A 14,114-nucleotide genomic window follows, 5' to 3' on the forward strand; every position below is an offset into this window, starting at 1 on the left:
ACTCTTCAAATATATATGTTGTATTATTTCTGAAATGGAGAACGCTTCTTTAAAGCCTTTTCTGCATTGAACTGACTATTTGGTTACGACTATAACTGTAAGAAGATACAAAATAAACCTTATAAAGATGCTGTAAGCCCAAAACTCCTACAAAATAACAAATATTAAAATAAAATATTAAGTAAATAAATAACATATTCCAAGTTCTTATCGTGTACACATTTTTCAGGCAACTTCTAAAAACAAAAAAGCACCTTGAGAGTTTCTATTTGAAGGACTCTCTCTGTCAAGTGAAAAATGATTGCTTATTACATTTTCATATTGAATGTGAATGGGTGATAAGCTAACCCACCCTCATATTAAATTAGGGCAGCAAAGGCTAGAAGAAATGATCCAGAGTTGTGCGGCCACAGAGCTGAACAGCGCTCTTTAGATGCATATCCCTCTGTTGATCTGCACCTGTGCCGCAGTTACTTTTAAATAAGTATTTTGTCATATGACTTTGAATTTTAACTATGTAGTGGCAAAAATAGCATGTTTTCTATCTTTGACCCTGTTCACCCCGTATCGGTGAACCTTTTTCAAAGCCTATACGTCTACAGGTTTGTGGTTTTGCATAGCTGCCTCACGATGAGAGCTAATCAGCGAAGACTTAATTAATGTGAATGCAAAGTAGACGATTTGCATGAAAATGAATCTTTAATTGAAAGCAGGAGACTGTCAAGTGTTGCCCTGATAATATCAAGTCCCTTTTTAATAGATGGAATAGCACGCAAGCTCGTACTCAACAGTCCTTTTGTGGCCTGTGATGCGGATAAATTGTTACACTGTTATTTCTTATTGGCGATAATTAGCCGCAGAGAGGAGATGCGGCTCTAGAGAGGAGTTTATTGTGTCTAATGAACTAACACTCCGTCTGCCCCTCTGGCTGTCTGCTTCTACTGAAATAGACTGAGAGAAAGACTTCTGTGTGGGTGTGTGTGTTTACGTGTCTTATATTCTGAAAATCCGCTTGTCAGATTTTCTTATTTCAATAGTATGGTCTTCCCCCCCCCCCCCATTTCTCAGCTTTAACATAATTCCTCCATACAAACTCGTGTTCACTTTTTGTTTTTGTCATGGAGCTGTTCCATTTTCAAACTGCAGCACTGCTGTGCATGTCGAGGATTTTGCATGGGCGTATAAATTAGGATCTGAGGTCTCCTCCACTGACAACAAGTAATCCTCACTGCTGCACATGCACTATCTGCAGAGTGTGACATGCGTATTAAATTGTGTACCACGATGCAGTTCACTTTCCAGCACCTACTCTTAATCCATTTATACATGACCAAATGTGTAGAAGAGAAGCAGACAACAATTTGCTTTAGACCTGCTTTACTTTTTCCTAGGCATCATCTGCTCAGACACCAAGAGGTCAGGTATTAAACACTCTGATATAAATATTTAATATTGGCTAAATGCTGAATATTTATAGCCAGCCTGGGCCCAGTGTGAAACAGATGCACACACAATGCAATATAATGCTGGCTCAAAAGACTATGGAACTTTTTCTAAGTATAAATAGTAGTGAATGCAACAAATTGCTGCTGCATACATCTTAATGAGTCAAAGCACCATCCCCTTGGCAGAATGGTGGTGTAGATTTTTTTTCTTGTGTGTTGTTACCTGTATTTAGGTGAAAAGGTCTGTATACCTGCACTATAAACATGTGTTAGCCACTGTGATCAGGCACAATGCAAGTGTTTTTTTGTTTTCATGAATGTAACTTACTTTTACATTAAGAATTTATGTTCAAAATGGCAAGAACATGTCCTCTTGATTCCTCTTACCTGCAGGCCAATGCTCTGCCGATGAAGCATTGGTTGTATAAGAGAAAAAGCAACTTCCTTGTTAAGGAATTAAACCGAGAATCGTGGTAGCTGTATCAATCTGCCAGCTGATGAATGTGCAGTTGCAGGGATGTATGTTGGCAACAGTTGGAGGAGTGATCAGCATATCAATCAGACGCCTGTGTTGGCATGTGCCCCGTTTAGCTGTCTGGCTGTTTGCATGGCATGGGTCGCTTGTGTTACCATGGTTACGTGGCTGCATGTGTTCATGTAAAAGAAGAAAATGCTGTCAGAAGGATGCTCTGTTTAGGTTTTGGCTAAACCCTCAGATTTGTGACAACGTGAGGTGTGCTATATAGTTTTCGGTGGGCCTATTTCTGAAGACGGAGCATCTGGCCTTGTCGAGGTGCATTGGATCCATTCATCATTGTTATTCCCAAAGACCCCAGGGAGAGGAAGCAGGCAGTACAATTAGTAACTGGGTCACATAATCTGGAGAGTAAGCTGAATCCTGACGGAGCAGATGTGTATGTATAAGTGTGCACTGTATGTGTTGGGATGCTGCATGCCGCACCTCCACTGCATGACTCCTCTGCACGGCACATCAAAACAAATATATAATATAAGATATATACCCTTTTATTTGACCAATATAAGATGTAAAAAAAAGATGTCATCCAATCTTGGTCCATTATTTGACTTTTGTTAAATGAGTTGTAGATTTTTTGACAGCTTTACTAATCTACTTTCTTCCTTTTCCCCCCTTGTCCCTTTCTCTTGTTCTACTTTTTATTTTTTCACCTTGCATAAATATTTTAATTTATATGTATTGGTTTTTCTCTTGATTTATGCCTTTGTTATTATTTATTCACTCTTTCTGAATGAACCATCTTTTTTTTAATGCATTTTTCACCTCTTTGCCGTCACCCCCCTTTTTTTTTTTACTTTACTTCCATGTTCTCTCCAATATTTCTTTTTTTCACTCCTTTTTCCAATCACCATGCTTCAGAGGACTAGAACCCGCCTCCATCGCCATGTCGACTGTCAATCAGCTGTGCTTCCGCTTCTGTGCACCTTTTCCCCCTCCCTGTGCAACATACAGACACACTATCTACCCTCTCCATGGGTCCTTTCATCCAGTATGAAGGAGAACGTCTGAAGATAACACGTTACTTTCACTCATGACAAAACTCACAGGCTGACATTATGTGCACATGCACACTCAGCCATCCTACGCTGTCCTGACTTCAGCGCACACTGTTCCTCCACATAATGTGTCAGCACACTGATTCACTCCTCTGGGCAAATGTCCCTGACACACTTGTCTCTGGACACACACATGAAATCAAATTTGTATTTATTATTGTTGTGTCTTTAGCTTTCTTGGACTAGAAATACAGCACTGACTTGTATACACTGTCCAATGATATGTTCTTATCTTGTTTATTTGTCTTGATCACTGATTATTGCCATTAAAACATGCATATGTATATATATATATATATATATATATAAGCCCACTGCAACATAAACAAATAAATCACAGCACGGTCAGATGAAATCATGCACATCTGTAGCCCCTCTGTAGGTTTCTCTCTTGCTGTGTCTCACAATCACACTGAAGTTCAATAGTTCATGTCCTCATACTCACTCACACACGCACACGCACACACGCACACGCACATACACACACACACACACAATCACAACCCCCCCCCCCTTCCCCCAGCAGCAAGCCTCTGTTCCCCTGTCTGAAAGATTTCAAAGTCAGTCGCAAACGTTGCTAGACTGGTCTGTCAACACCCACAAACCAGCATACATTTGCACACACAAACAAACTCACAATTTAACCCACGCAAGGATTATTTGTGTTTTTTTATTAAATGAATGCTTCTGAACTTCCGTTCACTTTGATGGTAAACCCATTCTTAAAATCTCTTAGCGGTTCAACCTGAGCTATTTATCTGCACAATCTTCTCTTAACCAAATAGATAGCTAGGTAAATACTTAAGCCAGCTTTTGATGGACAATCGTTAATGTAGACATTGTTGAGTTTTAGCAGTTTCTGCTTTCTTTTCACGTTTAATGTAATGTGTATTTAATTCCTACATCAGTTTATTTGTATTAATTATTTATTATAACAAACTTATTATTACTGACTTGCTAACTCTATTTGTTATTGTGTCTGTTGTTGCATAATGTCATTGTTTAAGCAATACATTTTAGTTCACTAGAAAGTAACTGACATTTATAATTATTATGATAGGGTACTGATAGTCACAAGCAGCATTCCTTAGCCATGTTTTTGCTTTCATGTGATACTGCATATCTGTGTTTTTATTAGAACGTATCCATATAGTTATGGATCAAAAACCAGGATGCTTCTAGCAAGACAAATATATATGTGTTTTTCATCAAATACCACAAATACAATTACAATAACCCAATCAATTGTATTAAAATGGGGGCAGTATAGTTTAGTATATTTTATATTTCAATTAACCAATGTGAATCCTTTGTAGGAATGTTCTGTGGCTTGCCAACAGGACTGTTTTGTTTCACAATGTAGCAATTTTTGCTTTGCAGAATAAAGTGTGGAAAGTGTGATTTGTACATGAACACACTTCAATCTGTGTGTGCATTCATAGCAGGCACATTGTAACACATACTTCTCAGATCTTCTCCCAAATGAATTAAAAGATAATATAACACCTCCATTGGTGTAATTGAAGGGTTCAGAGGTCATGGTGAGCTACAGTTACAACAGAACTGTTACCCTGCAATCCAAAGTACATCACTGTTTCTTATTTATTGAATATATTTGATTTCCTAGTTGCATAGAACAATTCTATGTGTGCCACATGTTTGAGATCCAGCGTCTTTTATGTGTTTCTTCCGTCTGAGTCAGTGTTCTTTTTGTAGACGTGCCTCTCTCTGTTGTCTGCCTGCACTTTGTGCTAATAAACCGATATATAACACACACTCACCTGGCTTTTGGGTTTCTCTTTCTTCTATTAACCAACCAGAACTAAACCTCTTCTCTAATGTCTAACTGCGCCTTTTTCTCGTCTCTTGGTTTCTTTCTATTTCTGTCTCTCACAGCCTTTTATATTACGTGCAGTATCATTTCCTCCTTTTATTTTTAGATATCCGTATATCTTAGCAGCTTTCCAAGAGAACAAGACTCTTACTCATCCTGGCTGTAGCCTTTGGAGGTGCTCAATTTTTTTACAATGGAAAGCCTAGGGATTAGTTTGTGCTCCAGAGGAATGATTTTCTATTGCTTCTGAGCAATATGCCTCTGTGGTTACAAAACAGATTTCTTTATTACAAAAAGAGAGAAACCAGTCATTTATTTGTTACTCTATTGCTGTGGCTTAAACATACACATAGAAAAATAAATAAAGGGGATTCTGCTTCAGTTAAGATGTTTGCCAGCTATCAGTATTTTATAGCTTCTCATCCAGAACCGAAGGCTGACTGAAAATCTGTTCCAAACATGAAAGAAAAGAGATCTATCATGAGTCTCCGAAAGAAAGCATGACAGAAGCTCGTGTTCTCTACACCACATCATCATCAGCTAAACTACAAAGACTAAACTTAAAATATGCTCATCTAGAGATCAGAATCAACTTAATAGCCAAATATGTCTCCACAAACGAGGAATGTTTGTTGTCATTGTTCTTAAATTGCTTACACAGAAATCGACACCTTAGAACAAGGAGAACTAAGCTGAACAAATAAAGAGTAGACAGGACTGTAGTGTTCAGAATGTTTGTAAAAAATAAGTAAGAAAATACGCATACAAAAATAAAAGAGCAACCACCACAGCTAAAATGAAGGATCCTTTTAAAAGTCCATTTACCTGTTTCTATTAGTTGTAGGCAGTGCAAAGAGATAAATACTGGATGGATATTCATGGACTGGTCAATTATTTAAAGTATTAGGATGCACATGTCTGTTTATGCTGCATGCAGAATTTATATTGATGGTAAGATTGAATGTTAGTTTGGAGTGGGATTGTTTTATCATCTGCTAACATTACCTAATTAGCACTTAACACAAAATACAGACAAAGTCTTTCAAATGTAGATGTGAGAATGTGATTATTAGTTTATTCCCTAATTATAAATCCCTTGAACACTCCCATGCCCTTTCTAGAGTCCTTTCTCAGCAGGGTAACTCTGAGATGAGTTGCATGATTTACCGTCCAAATAATGTTACCTCCAGAGATCAACCTGACCTGCGCAATCCTCTCTGTCAGCATGGTTGTGTTTGCTTGTGTGGGTCTATATGGCGGCAGCCTGCCCTACTTGGACTCAGAGAGTGATAGTGTGGGCGATGAAAAGGGGAGAAAAAAGGAGGTGGATGAATTGAACAAGTCCAGTGTGTAAGCGGATGTGCAGACATGCCCTGTCAGACTATATACAACAAAAACAAACTTACTAACCCGAACATCACAGCCCCAAGAGAGCCTCACCCCAACACAGCTGCTCCCCTACATTACCCTTAAAGAGGGCGAAGGACATTTCAAAATGATTTAAGGGAGAGGAAAAGATGGAGAGCTTATGAGAGAAGTAAATAATGCATAGATAGGCCCACACATGCAGTACACTATGTGCATCTCCCACACATTATGAAGCCACACATCCTCTGAGGACCTTGAACTCCTGTCAGGCCTGTAGCATGCTCTCTAAATTATTGATGTTTTATATTTCGGTGTTCCATCATAGGCTCAAAAGAACAGCATGCTGGTGATCCACCCCTTTAGTGGCTGGTCACGGAAGCATTGGTTCTATATTGATACACTTCTGTATTGACATTCCTGACCCCAGGTGGATGCATCCTAATAACTTTGCTGATCCACAACCCCTTTACTTCAAAAAACATGTGCAGTGCAAGACAACACAGTGAGGTCAACTGCGCTTCATTTAGTCAAGTATTTGTTAGCTCTTTCTTGTTGTCACGTGCCAAAATGCCTAGAGCGGTGGTGGCTAAGTCCATAGTGACTTAGTTTGGGAATTGGAAGGTCAACTGTTGAATTCCTGGAAAGACCAAGTGCTACAAAGGTGTCCTTGAGCAAGGCACCGTTCCCTACACTGCTCCCCGGGCGCCGTACATAATGGCAGCCCACTGCTCAGTAGGGTGGGTAAAATGCAGAGACCTAGGGGCTGTGGCTCAGTCTTTAGCGACTTGGTCTTTAGTTGATAACTGCACACACCACCAACTAGGGGTTTTATGAGTTAACAGAAATGTGGGTTTTTTCTGAGGTCAGCATTTTGCATAAAGCTCATTTCTCCATAGTGTGTATGCTTAATGTTAGATTTGAGACAACTGAACATATTGGAAACTAAAAATCATCCAGTCTTTGAAAAGTCATACAGGCCCTCCTTCCTCGTCACCTTCTTTTTATTTGAATGAAAATCCATAACGCCTAACTTCTAGCTGAGCACATCAGCATCTTTGTATAATTTGATAGACTCATGCTGTCATCCTGTTCACTTGTAGAAGTGATTTGGTAGAAATGCTGCATAAATCTCCTTTTAAATATTCATGATGCAACTTTAATCCCTGAGCTGGAGGGAAAAAAACCTAATTCCCCCTTTAGTGATGTCTTCTCTGTAGACAGAAAGCGTTTCATCTGTGTGAGCTTTTCCCACACATGAAGGTGTTTGTGTGCTGCACTGTGAATCCTTATGTCTCTTTGTATCCATATACTGGTTTGTGTGTATGTCTTCGAGTGAGCAAAGGCCTTCCTCTTTCCTCATGTCAGAATACATTGTGTATGTGTGTGTATATTAAGGCCTAAGTCTTGCCTTTGAGCTTTAAATGTGAAATGCTCTGGATGGGACGCATCAACATGGGCAACTAGCGATTCTTACACTCTCCACTGCACTTTGATGTGTGCACTTTTTTACTTCACTTGTTGATTTGACAGGTACAGACTGCACGATCCCCCCCCCCCCCCCCGCGCTTGGCTCAGTTGTATGAATTTTGATCCATGACAGTGAGGAGTGCTGGAAAACTTGACAGCTAGAAATGAAGCGAACAAAATACTAATGATAGTCAAAAAAATCCCTGCCTGTAGCTTAACTCCCTAATCCTGCCAATGAAAACTACCAAACGTTGACGTGAAGAAGGTCAGGAGGAAGTTATTGGGGTATTAAAATACTGATAAAGGGATTGCCTCCATGTTATTGTCCTACTTGCAGACAGAAAAAGTGCATTGTTGTCAGGTTAGCACAAGGAGGTGTGGAAGATACAATGATGTAATAGGCTTCTGTAACCCCCGGTTACTAAAACATTATGAGACCCCTTTTATGCCAAGTTCACACTACAAGATTTTTAGCCCAATCGGCCGCTCCCAGAGGGATTTTGGAGCCCGGGGACAATTAGAGACAAATCAGCATTAAATCGGCAGTCGGTGTTTGATCTTTATGTGTGAACTGTTCAAAGAGCGAGGTGAGAGACTCCCCGGACGCCTCCCGAGGCCCGACAGATATCTAGCAAGCTAAATATGTGGACCTGTCGGCGAGTCCAAATCCTGTAGTCTGAAAAGGGTTGTGCCTGGTAATGGGTGCGCCGACGAGCTACAGCCAATGAGAGCGCAAGACACGGGGTGAGGAAAAGCCCCGGGGAGGAGCTGCACAACATTCAGAAAAAGAAGAAGAAGCGTTGTCCTACATAGAGATGGCAAATCCGGATCTTTTTACGGACTCAAGGTCTTCTGAGTCAGCCATTGAAGAGATCCGGATCGTATGAGTCATTTGAGTCAGCATCACCAAGAGTGTAGAAATCCTACCGGTGAAACAGGAGGCCATAGTCTCCAACTTCAAATAAATTCAGTTTTTTTTTCTGTCTTAATGCTTGTTTATTGTTTATTGCTTGTTTATTATTATTATTTGGCTTCTCACACTTGACTGGGTGAAATCGTCAAATTATCTGTGCACAGTATGCATCTACGTTATCATAAACAGAGCTGACACTCACTGAAAACCATGACGAGTCTGACCGACGAGTTTGCTGTTTCGAGCTGTGTGGAACAATCCACTCATTCAGTCCGCTCACCGAATCTGTGTCTGTGAAGTTCCGCTGACTCACTCGTAGGCTACTGTTCTGGATCATTGATCTGGATCCACGGATCCCGCGAGTCCACTATGTTTCCGGCTCTAAAGGAAGTTTCAGTGTGGATCTCTGGATCTGCTACGGTTACGGCTCTGAGTCTGACGAGTCTGCAGGAAATGTGTCTGATCCGCTTCCCCTGAGCCAAACGACGACTTGTGGTGGCAAGCGGATCCGAGTCCTTATCTATGATAAACTATGGACCTTCTGTTCTGGTAGCTACTTGCTAAAGGCTAGGCAGATGGACGGGGATATGTTGTAATGTGGTTTTACATGTTATAGGGAGCGTAGTGAATGACGCAATTTATAGTTTTAATTTGTAAGTCACCAGGTGTAGGACTCAAAGGATTCGGGTTAATGGAGAGGGGAGACTCGTGACTCCCGGGTCATTATTAGGATCCGGGTTAATGATCCGGATGAACCAGGACTCGTCCATCTGTAGTCCTACACAACAAGTTGACACAGCTGAGGTTGGCATCTCAAAGGTCCTGCGGCCCGTTTGGACCCAAGTTCTTGAGCAAAGTCTATTTGAACTTTGGAGGGAGTATGCAATATTATTAATATTATATAATGCCTTTTTCGCGCGTTGTGTCGCGTCGCGTCATTTCCTGTGTCACTTCTGACGTGTTTTCGTGACAAAAGGTAGTTTGGAGAACAGACAGACTCCTTGGGGATTTCTCCTGGTGACAGATCGTGTAGTGTGGGACCCCCTGTCGCCGTTCAGTTGCGTAGTGTGCACACCACAACGACTTCAAGACTCCCGAGCGAGTTGTGTAGTGTGAATAGTGGAGCAGATAACATCATATTTTCAGAGGAATTGTTCAAATGGTGATACAAGCACCAACATTGGCACAGATACTCCTTAGACATTACTCTTTTCAAAAAGTACGCGGGCCACTTGAAATTCAAGATGGCCGCCCATTTTCAAGATGGCCTCCATCAGCAGTAATAAATATGCACTGACCTGGCCAATATGGATGATTCTGACATCAATATATACATCTTTTACCATGTAGAATCCAAATATTGGACCCTTAAACCTCTCAAAAGCTTACTTTTGCCTTATTCTGGCCTTAGATAAAAAATAATCCACTATGTTGGCTCACGGGCTAAACCAGGTGAGGGTCTCTGTGTGTGATTAAGCATTTCAGACTCTAACACATTGTGCATGAAGACAGCACCCACAGCTGATTGATGTGGAACATATCCCAGGAATGAGAACTGAATTGGATGCACCCCCAGTGAGGGGGGAGAGAGAGTCAGAAAAGAGTGGATGTCAAGGCACAGCCAGGGCACACTGGTGACATCACACTGCTGTGAAACTCAGCATGGGGTTCAATGTCGGCTAAACAAGCTTTACTGTAACTAGTAGTAGTGGTAATAGTATAGTGTAGTGTCCCAAATGCTATCTAACTCAAGCCTCACAACAGTTAGCTAGTAGTTAGATATTAGTTATATGTAGTTAGATAGCCGCACCTGTGGAATAGAAGAAACACTGAGGAACATGGCACAGTACCACCAGAGCTGCCGATATCTTTTCAAGAACACCAAACTGGACAGGGCAAGAAAGAGAAGGCTTGGACCTCAAAGTGCTCAATCAGAAGAAGGGCAAAACAAACTTCGAAGAACCAGCCGTGAGGGTCTGGAGTCTGAGTGCTTCCTTTGTGAACAAAAAGAGCCAGCATCAGAACTGAGACATGCCATGACCATGAAGCTTAACAAAAGACTCAGTGACTGTGCTAAAACTCTAAATGATGGAAGACTCCTGAAAGTACTGAGTGGTGGAGATGTCATAGCACAGGAGCTCAAGTATCATGCCTCATGTTTGACATCCCTGTACAACAGAGAGAGCCTACCTGAGAAATGTTGAAAAGAGTGCCAGCAGTGGGATGTCCACCCACTGGCATTTTCAGAACTAGTAACCTACATAGTGGAGACCAAATTAAGTTCAGAGGGACCTGCAATATTCAGACTTGCAGATATGGTCAACCTGTACAAACAGCGTCTAGAACAGCTGGGTATGGAGACACCGGATGTTAACGCACCCAGACTGAAGGACACACTGTTGGCTGAAATACCTGAGCTGGAAGCTCACAAGAAGGGAAGAGATGTGCTGCTGGCTTTCCAAAACTATGTAGGCTTTGCCCTGTCTCAAGCCTCTGACTATAGTGATGCTATGACACTTGCCAAAGCAGCCAAGATCTTGAGGAGACACATGCTGGACCACAAGTTTTCCTTTGATGGAACCTTCCATGAGGGATGTATTGAGGATGTCATTCCACCCAGCCTTTTTCAATTTGTAGGCAGGATTGAACACGGGGATGACATCAAATCACAACTGAGATTTGGTGCCTTCAAGTCAGACCTTGCAATTGCACAGCTCCTGCAGTATAACTGCTACACAAGACACAAAGAAGGAGCATCAACTCACAGGCATTCCAAAGATTGGGAAACACCATTCCCCATCTACATGGGAATGTCAATATATGCCAAGACTAGGAAGAGGATGCTGGTGACAATGCTTCATGAACATGGCCTTAGCATTTCATATGACAGAGTACTGGAAATATCTGCGCAGCTTGGAGATGCAACGATCAACAGGTATAGAGAGGATGGGGTGGTCTGCCCACAAGTTCTGAGGAGAGGGTTGTTTACCACAACAGCCATGGACAACATTGACCACAACCCCACTGCCACTTTTCATGGCACCAGCATCTCAGCTTTACAACTTCCAACTAAAGACAACCAGGGTGAATACCGTGAACCTGTGAGACTTGGAGAAAAGATGAAGACAGTTCCAGAACTGCCTGACTCCTTCAGCAATATACGCCCAGCCTTCTTCACCAAGAAGAAGCCTTCTCCTCCACATAGCGGTCCTGTGCAGACAGATCCAGACACCACTCTGTTAGGACCACAACTGGCAATGGAGAATGAGTGGCTGGAAAAAGTCAGTGCAACTGAAGAGACAGATGGGGCAGTGAACATGACCTGGCCAGCCCACCATGCTTCCAAGAAGAGAAGCCCTGAAGCTGAGGTTAAGCATAACATCACTGCTACCTCTCTTGTGAGACCCAGCCCACTCGGTTGCTACCATCAGACATGTCATGGACAAAGTCGAAGAGACTGTATCTTTCCTGAATCCAGGTCAGATACCTGTCATGACTGCCGACCAGCCAATCTATGCATTGGCAAAGCAAATCCAGTGGCACTGACCTGAGCAGGTGAGGATAAGTTTGTCATAATGTTTGGAGGCCTACACATTGAGATGGCTGCACTGAAGTCAATTGGAACACTTATTTGTACCAAGTTTAGTGCTTGTATCACTATTTGAACGATTGTTTCAGTGTTCTGCTGCACTATTACGAATCTATGGCGGCCATCTTGGAAAATGAGTGGCCATCTTGAATTTCAAGTGGCCCTCGTACTTTTTCAAAAGAGTAATGTCTAGAGTATTTGTAACAAGTTTGGTGCTTGTATCACTATTTGAACGATTGTTTCACTTATCTGCTCCACTAGAACTGGCAAGCGATCAGATGACTGTGAAAGTCGTGTAGTCTGTGCAAGGCATTAGTTGTTTTAGGGCTTTGCACTAAATACACAGACTGACACGTATACAAATAATGAATTGGTTTTATTAACAATTAATTAACAATTAAATAATTATAAACTAAAATTGTCAATATAGATCGAGGTGAATATTAGGATTAAGACAATTCTTCTGTAGACCTAAAAACTAGTGTGACTCATCGTTTAGCCCCGCCCCATTGTTGCCCTCCAGCAGGAAGTGACAATGCAGTTTTTTCCCTGAAGGGACTCAGCAGTTAGATGTGTATACTTTTTTTTTAAATTAGACTTCTTTGCCACACGGTTTCAGCACCACCTTTTTAAAAAGACATCCTTGGTGAGTTTTGAGAAATCATGAGATTGAAATGTGTGTTTTGATTGATGCTAAATTAGCCGCGGCTAACCGTTGCTAGCGTGATAGCGTAGCTTGTGTCTGTGTTGCTTTATTGTGTGTGTGGAGTGAGTTGGAGCTCATCGCTGTTGCCGCGGTCTGTGTTCAGGCTGTGGACTTGGCGGTGGTCTTCACGTTGCTTTGCCGCCGGTTGGGGCATAGTGTTTTATTTTGTTATTGAAAAATTAACAAAGTACAATTTAGATACAAATATTGGGGGGTTTTTCACAATCTGAAACAGTTTGGTCCTGAGAGATTATCCCTAGATCCTTGCATCCAAATAGTTCTTTATTCACATATTACAACCCAAGACCACTAACACAAATCATCATTTAATTTTAAGGATATGTAGCCTATATATGTATACCTGTTTATATACTGTATTTAGCTCCTTCATTCAGCCTGACATTGCGTTTTTGTTCTTGGTTTTGCCTATCTATCCATCCTCCCAACAGTATTTTGACTCTTATCAGAAACTAGTGGAACTTGGGTCATGATGAAAGTAGTCTACTTGGACCATTTTGTTCAACTTTATCAGTCTCAAGCACGTTTGTCTTCACCTTTCAGTTACTGATTTGATTTGATGAAGCTGGTGTTCAGCTAGCTACAAAACGTTGGAAGTTTTATGTTCAATTTATAATCCTGCCTCAAAGCACCAGTCAGTCGACTATTTCCCAGCCTGCTGAAGTTTCCATCAATAGGTACAACACCAGACAGGAATGGATTTGTTGGTAGACATTCTGGAACAAGGCTAATGGATGTATCTGCTTTTTATTGTTCAATGGTATATTAGCCAGGCTGAACATTGCAGCTGTTAGTGCCGTTTACATTTTCCATATCACTCATATACTCACTCATGTGCATTAACACTACAGTAACGGAATTTACTCTTGTGGTATAACAAAATAACTCTCTGGGGCTTTGAGTGTTTTGTTGATGTGGGCCAAATCATCCATGTGTGTTCCAGCAGTTACAGCAAGATTTGTGAAATGTTGGCTGGGTTGCTGGCTGGATTAAGTATAATGAGGCCAAGCTTTGATACTCTTAAAATAACAGATCAAATCCCAACACAGAACCACTGTTGGATGTCTCTTTATATTACTGAGGAGGAAACCCCCTTCAAACTGTGGGTTGGCTAGTTCCAATTGGTTGTCACTAAACGGTATCCTCCGATTAGGAGACACTGTTGGAGTCTTCTAATCCTA

The 14,114-nt window shown here is 41.3% G+C and overlaps 1 protein-coding gene across 6 annotated transcripts in view; it reads left to right on the forward strand.

Moving 5' to 3' along the window:
* The window catches only part of LOC134883835 (microtubule-associated protein 4), an 87,516-nt gene that overhangs the window by 21,825 nt on the left and 51,577 nt on the right, over positions 1-14,114 (forward strand). The gene's annotated exons all lie outside the window — the stretch shown is intronic.

This window comes from Eleginops maclovinus, chromosome 21 (genome assembly GCF_036324505.1).
Source record: "Eleginops maclovinus isolate JMC-PN-2008 ecotype Puerto Natales chromosome 21, JC_Emac_rtc_rv5, whole genome shotgun sequence".
Taxonomy (NCBI): domain Eukaryota; kingdom Metazoa; phylum Chordata; class Actinopteri; order Perciformes; family Eleginopidae; genus Eleginops; species Eleginops maclovinus.